The sequence below is a fragment of the Daucus carota genome, chromosome 8 (assembly GCF_001625215.2).
Source record: "Daucus carota subsp. sativus chromosome 8, DH1 v3.0, whole genome shotgun sequence".
NCBI lineage: Eukaryota > Viridiplantae > Streptophyta > Magnoliopsida > Apiales > Apiaceae > Daucus > Daucus carota.
Window position 1 is genome coordinate 12,546,931 of NC_030388.2, and position 17,265 is coordinate 12,564,195.

Sequence of the window (17,265 nt, forward strand, 5' to 3'; positions counted from 1 at the left end):
TTTGACATTATTGCAAAAAGTAAAATGATGTTTATATAAGAGTATGTGGTTGATGCTTAATATAAATACCCCATTGTTTATCACTTGTTTACTTTCTAACCCATGTTATTTTATAATAATTGGAATGTTATTTTGTGAAACGAGTCCTATGTAACAACCGAGTAATGACTAATGACCAGAGGGTAAATCTTGTTGTGCAACATTAAAGTTGAGTTTAGGTGTTCATGAAGAATAGACAAATTTTTTAAAATCATTTCATGTTTAGGTGATGCAATCAGTAGGAGTTTATACTAGATCCCTGAAGATGAAAATGATAATGCTTCTACTCTGTTAAAAAGACTGATATGTCATTTAACTCAAATTATATGGAATTGATGAAAAGAAAGGGATGAGGCACAATGGAGACATGACAAAATCTAATATTTTTTCTCCCAGTTGCAAATGTCATGCAGTGTCATAAAATGGTTATGTACCGATATTTTTATTAATCTTGTGTTCCCGAGTTTTAGAAAGAAAGAAATGAATGAAAAAGTTGTTTGTGTGATTTCTACAAATATTTTAAAAAACAGGATGAATTTTGTTCGACAATTATATAAAAGATAATTTTCCAAATCTTTAGATTTCTATTATAACTATAGAGTCAATAACTAATGGAATTTTAAAAGGTTGTTATATATGCAGACACCACACTAATATTAAAAATATATTAAAAATGTGGATATTGATGATCTCTCCCCATTCATAGGATTGAGTCACCAAGGTGTTATAGTTTTTTAGTCTCAAAAAGTCAAAAGAGAAGAGATAAAACAATATATACACATAATGATACTTACACTGACCATGTTTAAATAACAAGGCAGTGTGCCAAGTGATGAGAGTAAAATTTCTTTGACCTTATTAATGTGTTTAACCATTTAAAGAATAAATTGTAATAGTGTAGACAATGATTGCGCACACATATATGAATTTTGAAGTATTAATTTGGTGGAAATTATATCCAAGTCTTAAATAATACAGTAGAAACTCTTTAAATTAATACTCGATAAATTAATAAACTCTCTAAAATAATAAATTTGTCCGGTCCGAACATGGGCCAATGTAAAAAATTGAATAACTCGACAAAATAATAAGATAATAATTTTTCTGAAGATCCCCTTGTCGGGATTTATGGGTGATAGACAGCAGTCAACTTAACATTTTTATGCACTTAGATATATCTAAGTAGAACATACTGTCACAGCCAGAGTATGTCTTTGTAGTATAGTTTTATCTCTGTCAGAAATGTAATGATCATACTTGGAAGAAGTTCAATTCAGAATTGTTCATGCCCCAAGGCGCAAAGACGAATGACAGCAAGATTAAAAGACTACTACTGTCAAGATGTTTGACAGAATGCAGTACTACACAAGGCAGACATCTGCAAAGTCTCGACAACAAGTTTTGTTCCTTACAGCAACTTTGGCTGAAACTCCGCAGACAGCAAGTTTCCGCTCACATGACAGCAGAACATTGGCGTTTCTACCTAAAGCGCATTCAGGAAACTAGAGTCATCTCAATCATTGTCTAGACAGCAAGTTCTGATGTCCCTATGTCACTGTCGCTGGAGATCTTATTGATTCCACATCAGGTCAAATCCTGTGGCAGACAAAGATGTTCAATCCTAGAAATGCTGTAGAAAGATGATTTGTAGCCGACCTATCAAGCCTACAACTTGGAGCTCAAGAATACACAAAATCGTGCATAGCTACCTGGAAAGGAGACAAAGTCGTCACTTTTGTTCACCTCTGAGTTACTCAAAATGGAATGTTCCTAGATTGTCTTTCATACAATGTAACAACTATAGAAATACATTTTAGGAATGTCACATGGGTTGTGTTCTGTAAAGTAGCCGCAAAAGCAAAAGACTACTTTATAGATCTACAGAACCCGTGTCCCCAAGTAAGGTTAAACTTTGATATAAGAATAGGAACCAAGCTTGAGGAGAGTAAGTGCAAAAACAGAGAGATCAAACAAAGAGAATACCAAGAGAGTGAAACACAAGTGTATTCCTTGAGAAACGAAGCTCTAGATTAATTCTTCGAGGTTGTAGCAAAATAGGGAAATAAATAAACCTGTTATTTTGTCAAGTTAAACTACAAGTGTTCATAACTTAGTTTGCATCTTACTTTACTGATATAATTAAATCTTCGATTTGTTGTTGAATTAAGATTTAAATTTATCAGTATTGCATTCAACCCCCCTTCTACAATACATTCGAGGACCAACAGCCTTTATAATTTTTGGTCCCAATAAAATCATAAATTAATAATTCATAGAAACTTGCTTAAGAATATTGTACATTGAACACATTTATTCCTCTTGTTTACATTTACGGTAACGTATTCCAAAAATCATTATTGACTTTTAATATATGAACACGGTAGTTACTAATTAATTTACGTTGAGTCCCAAGATTTGCTGCAATGTAATTCTAAGAGGCATAAACTAATATGCCTTTTTGTTTGGTATGTCTAGTATAATCAGTTAAAAACACTTTAAATTAATAATTATTAATTTATCGATAAATTAACTCTCTAAATTATATATTTCTCCGGTCCGGACATTATTAATTTATAGAGTTTGTACTGTATTTTCTTTCATTTTCTCTTCTTTATTCTAAATTGCAGTAGCAGACAATATCACATTTTGATGTCGTGAATCTAAGAATTTTATTTCATTATGTTATATTTATATATAGTTTGATCATGTGAAAATTTCCCGACTCGTATTCGTTTTACGACTCTATCTAGATTATTTGAACTCAATAAGAACCAAATAAAACGGGTCGCTAGATTATTGGAAATCGCTAAGAACTATATAAAACGGGTAGGAAGAATGACAACCACCAAAAATTAAATGCTCATATCTAAGAGGTTCATTTTTTTTGTCTAATTATCGCTTAGTAAAATTCTCTTTATGAATGTGTTATGTACTATGTAATATTTATAGTAGACATGGTGCATTGATAATTTTTATATGCAACACAACAATACTTAACTCGGGACGGATATAAGAAAATTTATTTTACTTTGTAAATCTATAATTATTTTCTTCAAATCCCCCAACCCACCTTCCTCACCTCTCTCCTCTCTAATCCTAGATTTCTCCTCAAAGTTAGTGCTCCACAGGTTCTCAAAGAAAGCTATATTACGCTCTTTAAAATTTATTCTTGCCTAATGCTCTTTAAAATTTATTCTTGCCTAATGCTCTTTAAAATTTCCTAGAGGAGCTTTTTTTAAACAAGCCACTTTCCAAATTGTGTTGGTAAAGAAGCCTCCAAAAGTTTCTGAAGAAAATATAATTACACTAACCATGATTTGCAATCAGCTGATGCTCTATGTGGATCTATCCTTGGAGGTCATTTTTTATTTGTCATTATCAGTGTAGATATTATGTTTCATTGTTTATATATTGATTGGTAGTAGTGCTCATGTTCGTTACCCCATACTGAAGCCTAAGGCATTCATGTCATTGTTTTTCTCTTCGAGGCGTTATGTTCTTTAACAACATACTAGAATGAAGGTACGATGACGTGATACTGACACAGAAGCAATTCAACTCGGTTCCCTCTCACTCCAAGCCTAAATTTGTGGATGAGCCACTATGCTTTGCTCTATTAAAACTTTAGATCCATGTTAAACAAGATACATCTTATATATGTGTAGCAAGAGACGAGTTCTTAAAACCATGATGAGTCCATTTATATGCATGTTTGAATAAATCCAAATTATATAAATTTAATTAAGTCCCATTTAATTAGTATTACAATCAAACTAATTATTATTAAATTTAAATCAAATCTCTTTGAACCATTCTTGTGTGTATTCATATACTTTAATATTATGTTGACAATAATTGTATTATCTCATACTAAAATTATAAAAAAAAATGAGTGACTTGTTTTACTATATTATTGATAAGCACATAATAATAATAAATTAGAGATTCTAAATAACCATTTTTGTGACTAAAATCTACTTGAGGCGTGATTTATGTCATTATCTAAACGACTTAATCTTTATTTTCTTAAATACCGAGAGACCAGTCAATGAAAACATTACTTGAACTCGGTGGTATATTTCATATTCTCAATCAATGAAGTGGTTAGTAATATTACGGTTGAAATGGGATGGTCAAATTTGATGATCTACTTAATCGCATTTCTCACCTGATCGTTAATAAACCCAATTTTCACATTTATCATTACCGACAGAAAAGCAACTTTTGCTAGAATCAAAAAATAATAATTCTCTTATGAAATTATAATCACGTCAAGTCGGAAAGATCTTTACATAACTAATAGTTTCTCATGATTGATTGTGTGTTTGCGCACTTTTGTTAGAATCAAAATATAATAATTCTCATGATCTTTACATATCTTTAATGATGATCTCACGAAATAAATTTAACACAGATAATATTCAACCGACTTAAGATAATATCATATTAGGTTTTTTATTCTAAATATTTACTTACGAGCTATGCTAATATGGAAATGTGGATATAATTAGATATGGTCAACTCAACTTTTCCAATAATAAAAGTCAATGCAAACATTTGGTTGTCATTGTCAAAATAAATATAACCTCATTTGATATAAATTTGATATTTGTCCAAAAAGATTTATTTAAGCGAAAAAATCTGATTTTTCAATAGTAGCAAATATGATGGAATATTATTAAATTTGAATGAACTCATAACATAACAATAATATAACAATAACGAGTGATTGACTAAAAATTGCATATTACATATTTTGAAGTGTATTATTTAGTTATAAAACTAAAAAAAAATATAGTTTTTATTTTATTGTAATTTAGCAAATAAATATAATTTATCATTGACATTAGATTAATTGAATCTATATAAAATTAATAATAAGTACATATATAGGTATATAAAATAGAATCAAAAACACCCGTGAATGACACGCGTTATAATTTATTATTATTTATTTAGAAATCTATATATTAAATTCACAAACCTCCATAGTATTTCTTAACCTATTTTATAATCATTATTCCAAAAGATATTTATAGATAATATTTTTATTATTTCTTTATTTTGTATATAATAATAAATTATCTATTTTTATATAAATAAATGAAAAGTATTTTGTTCAAAAAAATTCATAATTAATTATAAACATAAATCAGTTTTTGAAGAATGTTACGAATTTATAACATATTGTTCATACAACTGATTAAATATGTGAATATCTTGACAAACGGGCAATTAACAGTTTAACACTATATAATTGCTTTTTAGGTAGGCACATAACCCCATAATATATAGACTAGAGAGGGTAGCGAGAGGAGGGTGGGAGAGAGACGACCCGAGAGATTTGGAAATGAAAAGATGAAGATGGTGGAATATGTGAACAAACTCCGTACTTGTACAAATGTTTTTATTAGAGTTATAAAGAAATCGTATATTTGCAGCAATTTGAGGCATGTAGTAGTTTTGCAATAAAGATGATTAAAAGGGGCATTTTTGCCAAATTCCCTAGAGTTAAGCTATCCATCCTTACACGGAACTAAATGATCCAACTCTTGAAATCTAAAATATAGCCCAACAAGGAGAGGTTGTTGAGATAAAAAATATGGCCCACGAAAAGAAGATATTGAAATCTAAAATATGGCCCAATATTGAGGTACAATAAACAGTCAATAAAGATTAATTTTTAGATTAAAAAATTGAGTAAAAGAATATAATATAAAGAAAAATGGCAATCCCTGACTATGTAACCATACATTAGGGTTTTTTAAGAGCTGAAAGGGGTAAGAGCGCCGCAGATAGATTTATCTTATAATATATCTGAAACCAAATGATCTTCAAAATTACAGCTTCAATCACGTGGGCTCTATCAATTCTCTCTCTTGCGCTCGGTTATTCACCTTGGCAAAGGATGAAAACAATACATTTTTTTTCTATCTCAGGTAACTTTATGTTTCATCAATCATCTTGCTTTTTCATTTTGCCGGTCTCTAGTTGTGTAGTGATATGAATGATTTTCTTGGATAATATTAATATGTAAAACTCATATTCATGGTTCACACATAAATATATTAATTTAGATATTTTCCAATTACTACAAAATTTAGTGATTTTGTATAATGTGTATATGTGTGTGTTTGCTTATCCAACTTGTGATTGATAATTTAAGTTTAAATTATCTGAGGTTTAGATCTTAATATTCCATCTCTTAGGATATATTAGTCTCTCTTAAGTTTTTTGCAAGAAATTTTAAGAGTTTTGACTACATGCTTAAAATTATTATTCTTAAAATTTTGATTTTGTAAATAAAAAAATTAGTGTCATATTTCTATTCACAAAAAGAAATTTAAAAATAAAATTTTATATGTGTGTGGTAAAATCTCTATAAAATATATGAAAAAGTCAATAGACTAATATATCCTAAGAGGGAAGTAGTATCTATTTTTATGATTGGATTCTCAACAACTTTATACTAATTTTAGGGCCTATGAGTTTGAGTTTATGAGTAATTATATGATTCTTGAAATTTTACATTGGAAGAAATTGTGTCATATGTTAGCAGTGTATTGCCTATTTGGTGCTTAATTCTTGCTGAGTATATAATTATGTTGGTCATATAATGTTTATAAAATGTGTAGGCGTTTAACCTTAAACAGCAGTTGCTACTTGGGGTGTGAAATTTTGTATAAAAAATAAACATTAGGTTACATAACACTAGCATAATACTTATCCATGTGTTCGGTATGTAACAGATGTATATATAATGGCATTTTTAAATCAAGAGATATAGAATTCATATTATATTCCACGGATTTAATAATCTAACATTTAGATCTAGTAACCAAAGATATATACAATAAATTATAAGAAATAATCAATTAATAGAATAATGTTATTGATATTCATATGTCTTTAAATACACAAATATAATCTAGTGTTGTCTCTAGTGCACACACTATAACAGTAATATCATATATATGCGGAAATTAGACAACTTTGATATGATTATTAATATTTGAATTCATGTGGTTTTGGAGATCTTGCAGTAAACAATGAAGAAAATGCTCCACAAATGTCTAAACTGAAGACTCAATGGCCACCTCAGGTAAGAATTTGTTCACATTAACTTTGATTATTCTATAGATAATATTGTTATATTACTACTCAAAATTTTATAGGTAGGGATGGTCAACATCATGCGGCAAAGGGAGAAGCAGAAAGTGTGTATCTGGCCAATTGTTAATTAGCGATTTGAGTCCACAGGAACTACTATCTCGTCTCTGTTTCCCCGGGTGCCACAGGAATGCCACAAAGCACCAAATAAGGTAATCCATTAACTAGAATCATTGTTTTCATATTAGAGTTGTCAGTTTTTAGGATTTAAAAATTGTAATACATATTCATCATCTTGTCAACTGTAGAACATATATATAATGCAATATGCTTGAGCACAAGATCTCTATTTGCCAAGGCAGAAATGATTTACACCCTGAAGTTTGTGTAGACAGCTTATCATTTTTTTTCCTGTTAATGTTTTTGAGACAAACTTTCTTAACCTTTTAATGAAAAAGTTTTCCTTAGAATTGTAGATTGACACGAAATTCAGCGCGTAAGTATTTAAGTTAGACTTGTAACTTAGATTATCATCAGGTATATACATCCACACTCCTTTCAAGTGGATATTATTTTTAAAGATGTCTTATATAATAAGGTTGAGTGAGAATAACTTTTAATTTCCATTACCGCAGGTTAAATGAGAGGCAAAGAAGACATTGTAAAGATACAGAAAGAGCCAGGTGTTCATTTTTCACTCATCTTCAATATCTGGTGGAAAATAATCCAGTGTTGAAGGATAAGCTAAATTATCCAAGTTTGGAGGATTCTCATTTAACGATCTTCATGAATAAAAGTTACATTATTCTAGCTAGAATAATATAATTAATTGGAATATATAGTTGCAGATATTTTGGATATTATTTTAATGGTTGGAACACTCAAGCAAAAGAGTATTTTAAAGAACGCCTCTAATAGTAGTTATTCATTTGGTTGTATGGCGTACCATGTGTTAAATGACATTTTATATTTTAAAGAATCACTGAGTAATGTTTCTTTCTATGGTTTTAATTTTATATTAATTTAGAAATTGTTTAACAATAGAATTTTTACTACAAAAATATGTAGAATATAAAAATGCAGGTCATACAAATATGTAATGCTTACTTGGTAGGACAACATTTAAATAAGAAAATCTAGTGTTCGATTAACTACTTCTTTCACATTATTTCTTGACACATAAAATCCCATTTATGTTTAATTTTTTGTAATATCTTATAAGGGTCTACTTATAAAAGAGTAAGACTAAGGTGTGCAAATTAGTCCTCTAGTAGTCTGATCTTTAGACCTACTAATTAATTTTTTATTGTATCTCCTATCTGTTATGTTGTCATGTTGTCTATACCCTTATGAACCATAATCTATAATGTGGATTTTTACACACTTCTTCTATTGTGAAACCCACTCCTAACATCACTAAACATCAATATAATGTATGTTAATATGTGAATGTATGACCAGATTATTGAAAATATTCTAAACTTTAATTGTTGGAGAATATTAGTTCTTAATTAAGAGAGAAGTAAATAGGACGTCTAGAACTAACAACACACTCCTACATTTGGTTGTTTGATAGTTGTTGGTCTGAATCATGATAACCTCTTTAAATCTCTACTATTTGATTTTGGATATTTCATGTATTCTTGCTCCTACATAACGAAAACTATATGCATCCTTTTGATTCATGATAAAATATTGCTATGCTTGTAGCTTCGGAAATGTTGAGTAATTTTGTTATGTGATACATTTATGTGAGAGAAAGCAACGCTTGTTTAACTTAAATTACTATTTGACATTATTGCAAAAATTAAAATGTTGTTTATATGAGAGTATGTGGTTGATGCTTAATATAAACACACCATTGTTTATCATTTGTATACTTTCTAACCCATGTTATTTTATAATAACTCGAATGTTAAAGAACCAAGTGATGACCAGAGGGTATATCTTGTTGTGCAACATTAAAGTTGAGTTTAGGTGTTCATGAAGAATAGACACATTTTCTGAAATCATTTCATGTTTAGGTGATGCAATTAGTAGGAGTTTATACTAGATCGGTGAAGATGAAAATGATAATGCTTTTGCTTTGTTAAAAACACTGATATGTTCTTTAACTCAAATTATATGGAATTGGTGAAAAGGAAGGGATGAGGCACGATGGAGACATGACAGAATCTCATATTTTTTCTCCCAGTTGCAAATGTCATGCGCTAACAATGTCATAAAATGGTTATGTACCTATATTTTTATTGATCTTGTGTTCCCGAGTTTTAGAAAGAAAGAAATGAATAAAAAAGTTGTTTGTGTTATCTCTACAAAGATAATTTTCCAAATCTTTAGATTTCTATTATAACTACAGAGTCAATAACTAATGGAATTTTAAAAGGTTGTTATATATGCAGACACCACACTAATATTAAAAATATATTAAAAATGTGGATATTGATGATCTCTCCCCATTCATAGGATTGAGTCACCAGGGTGTTATAGTTTTTTAGTCTAAAAAAAGTCAAAAGAGAAGAGATTATGTAAGTAAAGATATAAAACGGCAGTGTGCCAAGTGATGAGAGTAAAATTTCTTTGACCTTATTAATGTGTTTAACCATTTAAAGACTAAATTGTAATAGTGTAGACAATGATGCGCACACATATATGAATTTTGAAGTATTAATTTGGTGGAAATTATATCCAAGTCTTAAATAATACAGTAGAAACTCATTAAATTAATACTCGATAAATTAATAAACTCTCTAAAATAATAAATTTGTCCGGTCCGAACGTGGGCCAATGTAAAAAATTGAATAACTCGACAAAATAATAAGCTAATAATTTTTATGAAGATCCCCTTGTCGGGATTTATGGGTGATATACAGTAGTCAACCTAATGTTTTTATGTACTTAGATATATCTAAGTAGAACATACTGTCACAGCCAGAGTATGTCTTTGTAGTATAGTTTAATCACTGTCAGAAATGTAATGATCCTACTTGGAAGAAGTTCAATTCGGAATTGTTCATGCCCCAAGGCGCAAAGACGAATGACAACAAGATTAAAAGACTGCTACTCTCAAGATGTTTGACAGAATGCAGTACTACACAAGGCAGACAGTTGCAAAGTCTCGACAACAAGTTTTGTTCACAGCAGAACATTGGCGTTTCTACCTAAAGCGTATTCAGGAAACCAGAGTCATCTCAATCATTGTCTTTACAGCAAGTTCTGATGTCCCTATGTCACTGTCGGTGGAGATCTTGGATTAGATTTGATTCCACATCAAGTCAAATCCTGTGGCAGATAACGAATACACAAAGTCAAATCCCAGGAATGCTGTAGAAAGATGATTTGTAGCAGACCTATCAAGCCTACAACTTGGAGCTCAAGAATACACAAAGTCGTGGATAGCTACCTGGAAAGGAGACAAAGTCACTTTTGTTCACCTCTGAGTTACTCAAAATGGAATGTTCCTAGGTTGTCTTTCATACAATGTAACAACTGTAGAAATACATTTTAGGAATGTCACATGTGTTGTGTTCTGTAAAGTAGCCGCAAAAGCAAAAGACTACTTTATAGATCTACAGAACCCGTGGTGCCCAACTAAGGTTAAACTTTCATATAAGTATAGGAACCAAGCTTGAGGAGAGTAAGTGCAAAAACAGAGAGATCAAACAGAGAGAACACCAAGGGAGTGAAACACAAGTGTATTCCTTGAGAAACGAAGCTCGAGATTAATTCTTCGAGATTGTAGCAAAATAGCGAAATAAATAAACCTGTTGTTTTGTCAACTACGAGTGTTCATAACTTAGTTTGCATCTCACTTTACTGATATAATGAAATCTTCGATTTGTTATTGATTTAAGATTTAAATTTATCAGTATTGCATTCAACCCCTCTTCTGCAATACATTCGAGGACCAATAGCCTTTATAATTTTTGGACCCAATAAAATCATAAATTAATAATTCATAGAAACTTGCTTAAGAATATTGTACATTGAACACATTTATTCCTCTTGTTTACATTTACGGTAAAGTATTTCAAAAATTAAATCATTATTGATTTTTATATATGAACACGGTAGTTACTAATTTACGTTGAGTCCCAAGATTTGCTGCAATGTAATTCTAAGAGGCATAAACTAATTTGCCTTTTTGTTTGGTATGTCCAGTATAATCAGTTAAAACCACTTTAAATTAATAATTATTAATTTATCGATAAATTAACTCTCTAAATTATATATTGCTCCGGTCCGGACATTATTAATTTATAGAGTTTGTACTGTATTTTCTTTCATTTTCTCTTCTTTATTCTAAAGCAGACAATATCACATTTTCATGTCGTGGATCTAAGAATTTTATTTCATTATGTTATATTTATATATAGTTTCATCATGTGAAAATTTCCTGACTCGTATTCGTTTTATGACTCTATCTAGATTATTTGAACTCATTAAGAACTAAATAAAACGGGTCGCTAGATTATTGGAACACACTAAGAACTATATAAAACGGGTAGCAAGAATAACAACCACCAAAAATTAAATGCTCATATCTAAGAGGTTCATTTTTTTTGTCTAATTATCGCTTAGTAAAATTCTCTTTATGAATGTGTTATGTACTATGTAATATTTATAGTAGACATGGTGCATTGATAATTTTTTATACTTAACTCGGGACAGATATAAGAAAATTTATTTTACTTTGTAAATGTATAATTGTTTTATTCAAATCCCCCAACCCACGTTCCTCACCTCTCTCCTCTCTAATCCTAGATTTCTCCTCAAAGGTAGTGCTCCACCGGTTCTCAAAGAAAGCTAGATTACGCTATTTAAAATTTATTCTTGCCTAATGCTCTTTAAAAATTCCTAGACGAGCTTCTTTTAAACAAGCCAATTTCCAAATTGTGTTGGTAAACAAGCCTCCAAAAGTTTCAGAAGAAAATATAATTACACTAACCATGATTTGCAATCAGCTGATGCTCTATGTGGCTCTATCCTTGGAGGTCATTTTTTATTTGTCATTATCACTGTAGATATTATGTTTCATTGTTTATATATTGATTGGTAGTAGTGCTCATGTTCGTTAACCCATACTGAAGCCTAAGGCATTCATGTCATTGTTTTTCTCTTCGAGGCGTTATGTTCTTTAACAACATACTACTAGAATGAAGGTACGATGACGTGATACTGACACAGAAGCAATTCAACTCGGTTCCCTCTCATTCCAAGCCTAAATTTGTGTATGAGCCACTATGCTTTTCTCTATTAAAACTTTAGATCGATGTTAAACAAGATACATCTTATATATGTGTAGCAAGAGATGAGTTCTTAAAACCATGATGAGTCCATTTATATGCATGTTTGAATAGATCCAAATTATATAAATTTAATTAAGTCCCATTTAATTAGTATTACAATCAAACTAATTATTATCAAATTTAAATCAAATCTCTTTGAACCATTCTTGTGTGTATTCATATACTTTAATATTATGTTGACAATAATTGTATTATCTCATACTAGAATTATAAAAAAAAAATGAGTGATTTGTTTTACTATATTATTGATAAGCAAGTAATAATAATAAATTAGAGATTCTAAATAACCCTTTTTGTGACTAAAATCTACTTGAGGCGTGATTTATGTCATTATCTAAACGACTTAATCATTATTTTCTTAAATACCGAGAGACCATTCAATGAAAACATTACTTGAGCTCGGTGGTGTATTTCATATTCTCAATCAATGAAGTGGTTTGTAATATTACGGTTGAAATAGGATGGTCAAATTTCATGATCTACTTAATCGCATTTCTCACCTGATCGTTAATAAACCCAATTTCCACATTTATCATTACCGACAGAAAATCAACTTTTGTTAGAATCAAAAAATAATAATTCTCTTATGAAATTCTAATCACATCAAGTCGGAAAGATCTTTACATAACTAATAATTTTCTCATGATTGATTGTGGGTTTGCGCACTTTTGTTAGAATCAAAATATAATAATTCTCATGATCTTTACATATCTTTAATGATGATCTCACCAAATAAATTTAACACAAATAAATATTCAACCGACTTAAGATATTATCATATTAGGTTTTTTATTCTAGATATTTACTTACCAGCTAAGCTAATATGGAAATGTGGTTATAATTAGATATGGTCAACTCAACTCTTCCGATAATAAAAGTCAATGCAAACATTTGGTTGTCATTGTCAAAATAAATATAAGCTCATTTGATGTAAATTTAATATCAGTCCAAAAAGATTTATTCAAGCGAAAAAATCAGATTTTTCAATAGTAGCAAATATGGTGGAATATTATTAAATTTGAATGAACTCATAACATAACAATAATATAACAATAACAAGTGATTGACTAAAAATTGCATATTACATATTTTGAAGTGTATTATTTAGTTATAAACTAATAAAAATATAGTTTTTATTTTATTGTAATTTAGCAAATAAATATAAGTTATCATTGACATTAGATTAATTGAATCTATATAAAATTAATAATAAGTACATATATAGGTATATAAAATAGAATAAAGAACACCCGTGAATGACACGCGTTATAATTTAGTATTATTTATTTAGAAATCTATATATTAAATTCACAAACCTCCATAGTATTTCTTAACCTATTTTATAATCATTATTCCAAAAGATATTTATAGATAATATTTTTATTATTTCTTTATTTTGTATATAATAATAAATTATCTATTTTTATATAAATAAATGAAAAGTATGTTGTTTAAAAAAAATTCATAATTAATTATAAACATAAATCAGTTTTTGAAGAATGTTACGAATTTATAACATATTGTTCATACAATTGATTAAATATGTGAATATCTTGACAAACAGGCAATTAACAGTTTGACACTATATAATTGCTTTTTAGGTAGGCACATAACCCCATAATATATAGACTAGAGAGGGTAGTGAGAGGAGGGTGGGAGAGAGGCGACCGGAGAGATTTGGAAATGAAAAGATGAAGATGGTGGAATATGTGAACAATATCTATTTAATCTAAACTTGTGTTAAAATAAATTATTGTTAGCAGGTGGTTTAGTTTGTATCGGTTGTTACGTGTGTATTAGTAATAGTATTATTGGGTGTATTAGCAGGAGAGATATTATAGGAGAGTCATGGGTAGTTGAAGTATTTTAGGAGTCCAGTACGCTAGTTGCTAGGATAGTTGCTATTTTTGTGTTACCATCTTGTGCTTGTAGTTCTATTTGAACTACATGTATCTTGTTTAGTTTATTAGAAGAGAATACAAAGTCTTAATGTATCTTCTCCGTTTATACATTAAAACTGCTGTCTCTATATTCTTATTATTATTTTTATCAAATTGCAACATGGTATCAGAGCTTGGGGGAGTATCAAGGCTTAACAGCCTTCCCTACGATTCCTTGGAGGGATAACGATTCATTTCGAGAAGAAGCTCATGCTGGGATGAAGCTGAAGGCCAGGAAGAAGTCTCAAGAAAAGCATCAACAAAGGGGCTTACAAGAAGAATCGTTTGTCATTTACAAGGGTTTGAAGGCGCAGAGGCCCATTCACCATATTTAACACTCACGTTGTAGCACTGGAATGTGGTCGAAATAGCGATGTTTACTCGGTTATTTTTGGGCTGTATTAAAAGAGGTGCAGGGAGTGTCAATATGGAGTGTGTGAAGGTCGGGAAACAGGAGGAGGTTTGGATGGTCGGAACTCTCGACTTTGTGTGGACGGTGTGCATGTATGTAGGTGTTAACAAGCTGATGAAGAGGATGCCAGACGGGCAAATTAAAAGGCCATACGGGCCAGCCAAACAAAAGGCCAGACGGGCCAACCAGACGGGTTAAGTTGAAAGCCATACGGGCTTGTGAAGAATAACCATATGGGCTCAGAAGTAATAGCCGTACGGGCTCAGAAGGATAGCCATACGGGCTTAGTTTAAAAGCCATACGGGCTTGTGAAGGATAGCCATACGGGCTCAGTTTAATAGCCATATGGGCTCAGATTGAAAGGCCACACGGGCCAGTACAGAAAGTCATATGGGCTCAACAAAGATCATACCACATGGGCACCGAAGAATTTGCCAGATGGGCATACAAGCTAAGTTTAGATTAAGGGAGAGATTGTTGGAATATTTATTTAATCTAAACTTGTGTTAAAATAAATTATTGTTAGCAGGTGGTTTAGTTTGTATCAGTTGTTACGTGTGTATTAGTAGTAGTATTAGTGGGTGTATTAGCAGGAGAGTCATGGGTAGTTGAAGTATTTTACGAGTCCAGTACGCTACTTGCCAGGATAGTTGCTATTTTTGTGTTACCATCTTGTGCTTGTAGTTCTATTTAAACTGCATGTATCTTGTTTAGTTTATTAGAAGAGAATACAATGTGCTCTTAATGTATCTTCTCCGTTTATACATATAAAACTGCTGTCTCTATATCCTTATTATTATTTTTATGAAATTGCAAGAATATGTAAACAAACTCCGTACTTGTACAAATATTTTAATTAGAGTTATAAAGGAATCGTATATTTGCAACAATTTGAGGCATGTAGTAGTTTTGCAATAAAGATGATTAAAAGGGGCATTTTTGCCAAATTCCCTAAAGTTAAGCTATCCATCCTTACATGGAACTAAATGATCCAACTCTTGAAATCTAAAATATAGCCCAACAAGGAGAGGTTGTTGAAATAAAAAATATGGCCCAAGAAAAGAAGATATTGAAATCTAAAATATGGCCCAATATTGAGGTACAATAAACAATCAATAAAGATTAATTTTTAGATTAAAAAATTGAGTAAGAGAATATAATATAAAGAAAAATGGCAATCCCTGACTATGTAACCATACATTAGGGTTTTTTAAGAGCTGAAAGGGGTGAGAGCGCCGCAGATAGATTTATCTTATAATATATCTGAAACCAAATGATCTTCAAAATTACACAGCTTCAATCACGTGGGCTCTATCATTTCTCTCTCTTGCTCTCGGTTATTCACCTTGGCAATGGATGAAAACACTCGGTTATTCACCTTGGCAATGGATGAAAACAATACATTTTTTTTACTTTCTCAGGTAACTTTATGTTTCATCAATCATCTTGCTTTTTCATTTTGCCGGTCTCTAGTTGTGTAGTGATATGAATGATTTTGTTGGATGATATTAATATGCAAAACTCATATTCATGGTTCACACATAAATATATTAATTTAGATATTTTCCAATTACTACCAAATTTAGTGATTTTGTATAATGTGTATATGTGTGTTTGCTTATCCAACTTGTGATTGATAATTTAAGTTTAAATTATCCGAGGTTTAGATCTTAATACTCCATCTCTTAGGATATATTAGTCTCTCTTAACTTTTTTGCAAGAAATTTTAAGAGTTTTGACTACATGCTTAAAATTTTTATTTTTAAACTTTTGATTTTGTAAATAAAAAAATTAGTGTCATATTTCTATTCACAAAAAGAAAATTTAAAAATAAAATTTTATATGTGTGTGGTAAAATCTCTATAAAATAGATGAAAACGTCAATAGACTAACATATCCTAACAGAGGAAGTAGTATCTATTTTTATGATTGGATTCTCAACAACTTTATACTAATTTTAGGGCCTATGAGTTTGAGTTTATGAGTAATTATATGATTCATGAAATTTTACATTGGAAGAAATTGTGTCATATGTTAGTAGTGTATTGCCTATTTGGTGCTTAATTCTTGCTTAGTATATAATTATGTTGGTCATATAATGTTTATAAAATGTGTAGGCGTTTAACCTTAAACAGCAGTTGCTACTTGGGGTTTGAAATTTTGTATAAAAAATAAACATTAGGTTACATAACACTAGCATAATACTTATCCATGTGTTGGGTATGTAACAGATATATATATAATGGCATTTTTAAATCAAGAGATATAGAATTCATATTATAATCCACGGATTTAATAATCTAACATTTATATCTAGTAACCAAAGATATATACAATAAATTATAAAAAATAATCAATTACTAGAACAATGTTATTGATATTCAGATGTCTTTAAATACACAAATATAATCTAGTGTTGTCTCTAGTGCACACACTATAACAGTAATATCATATA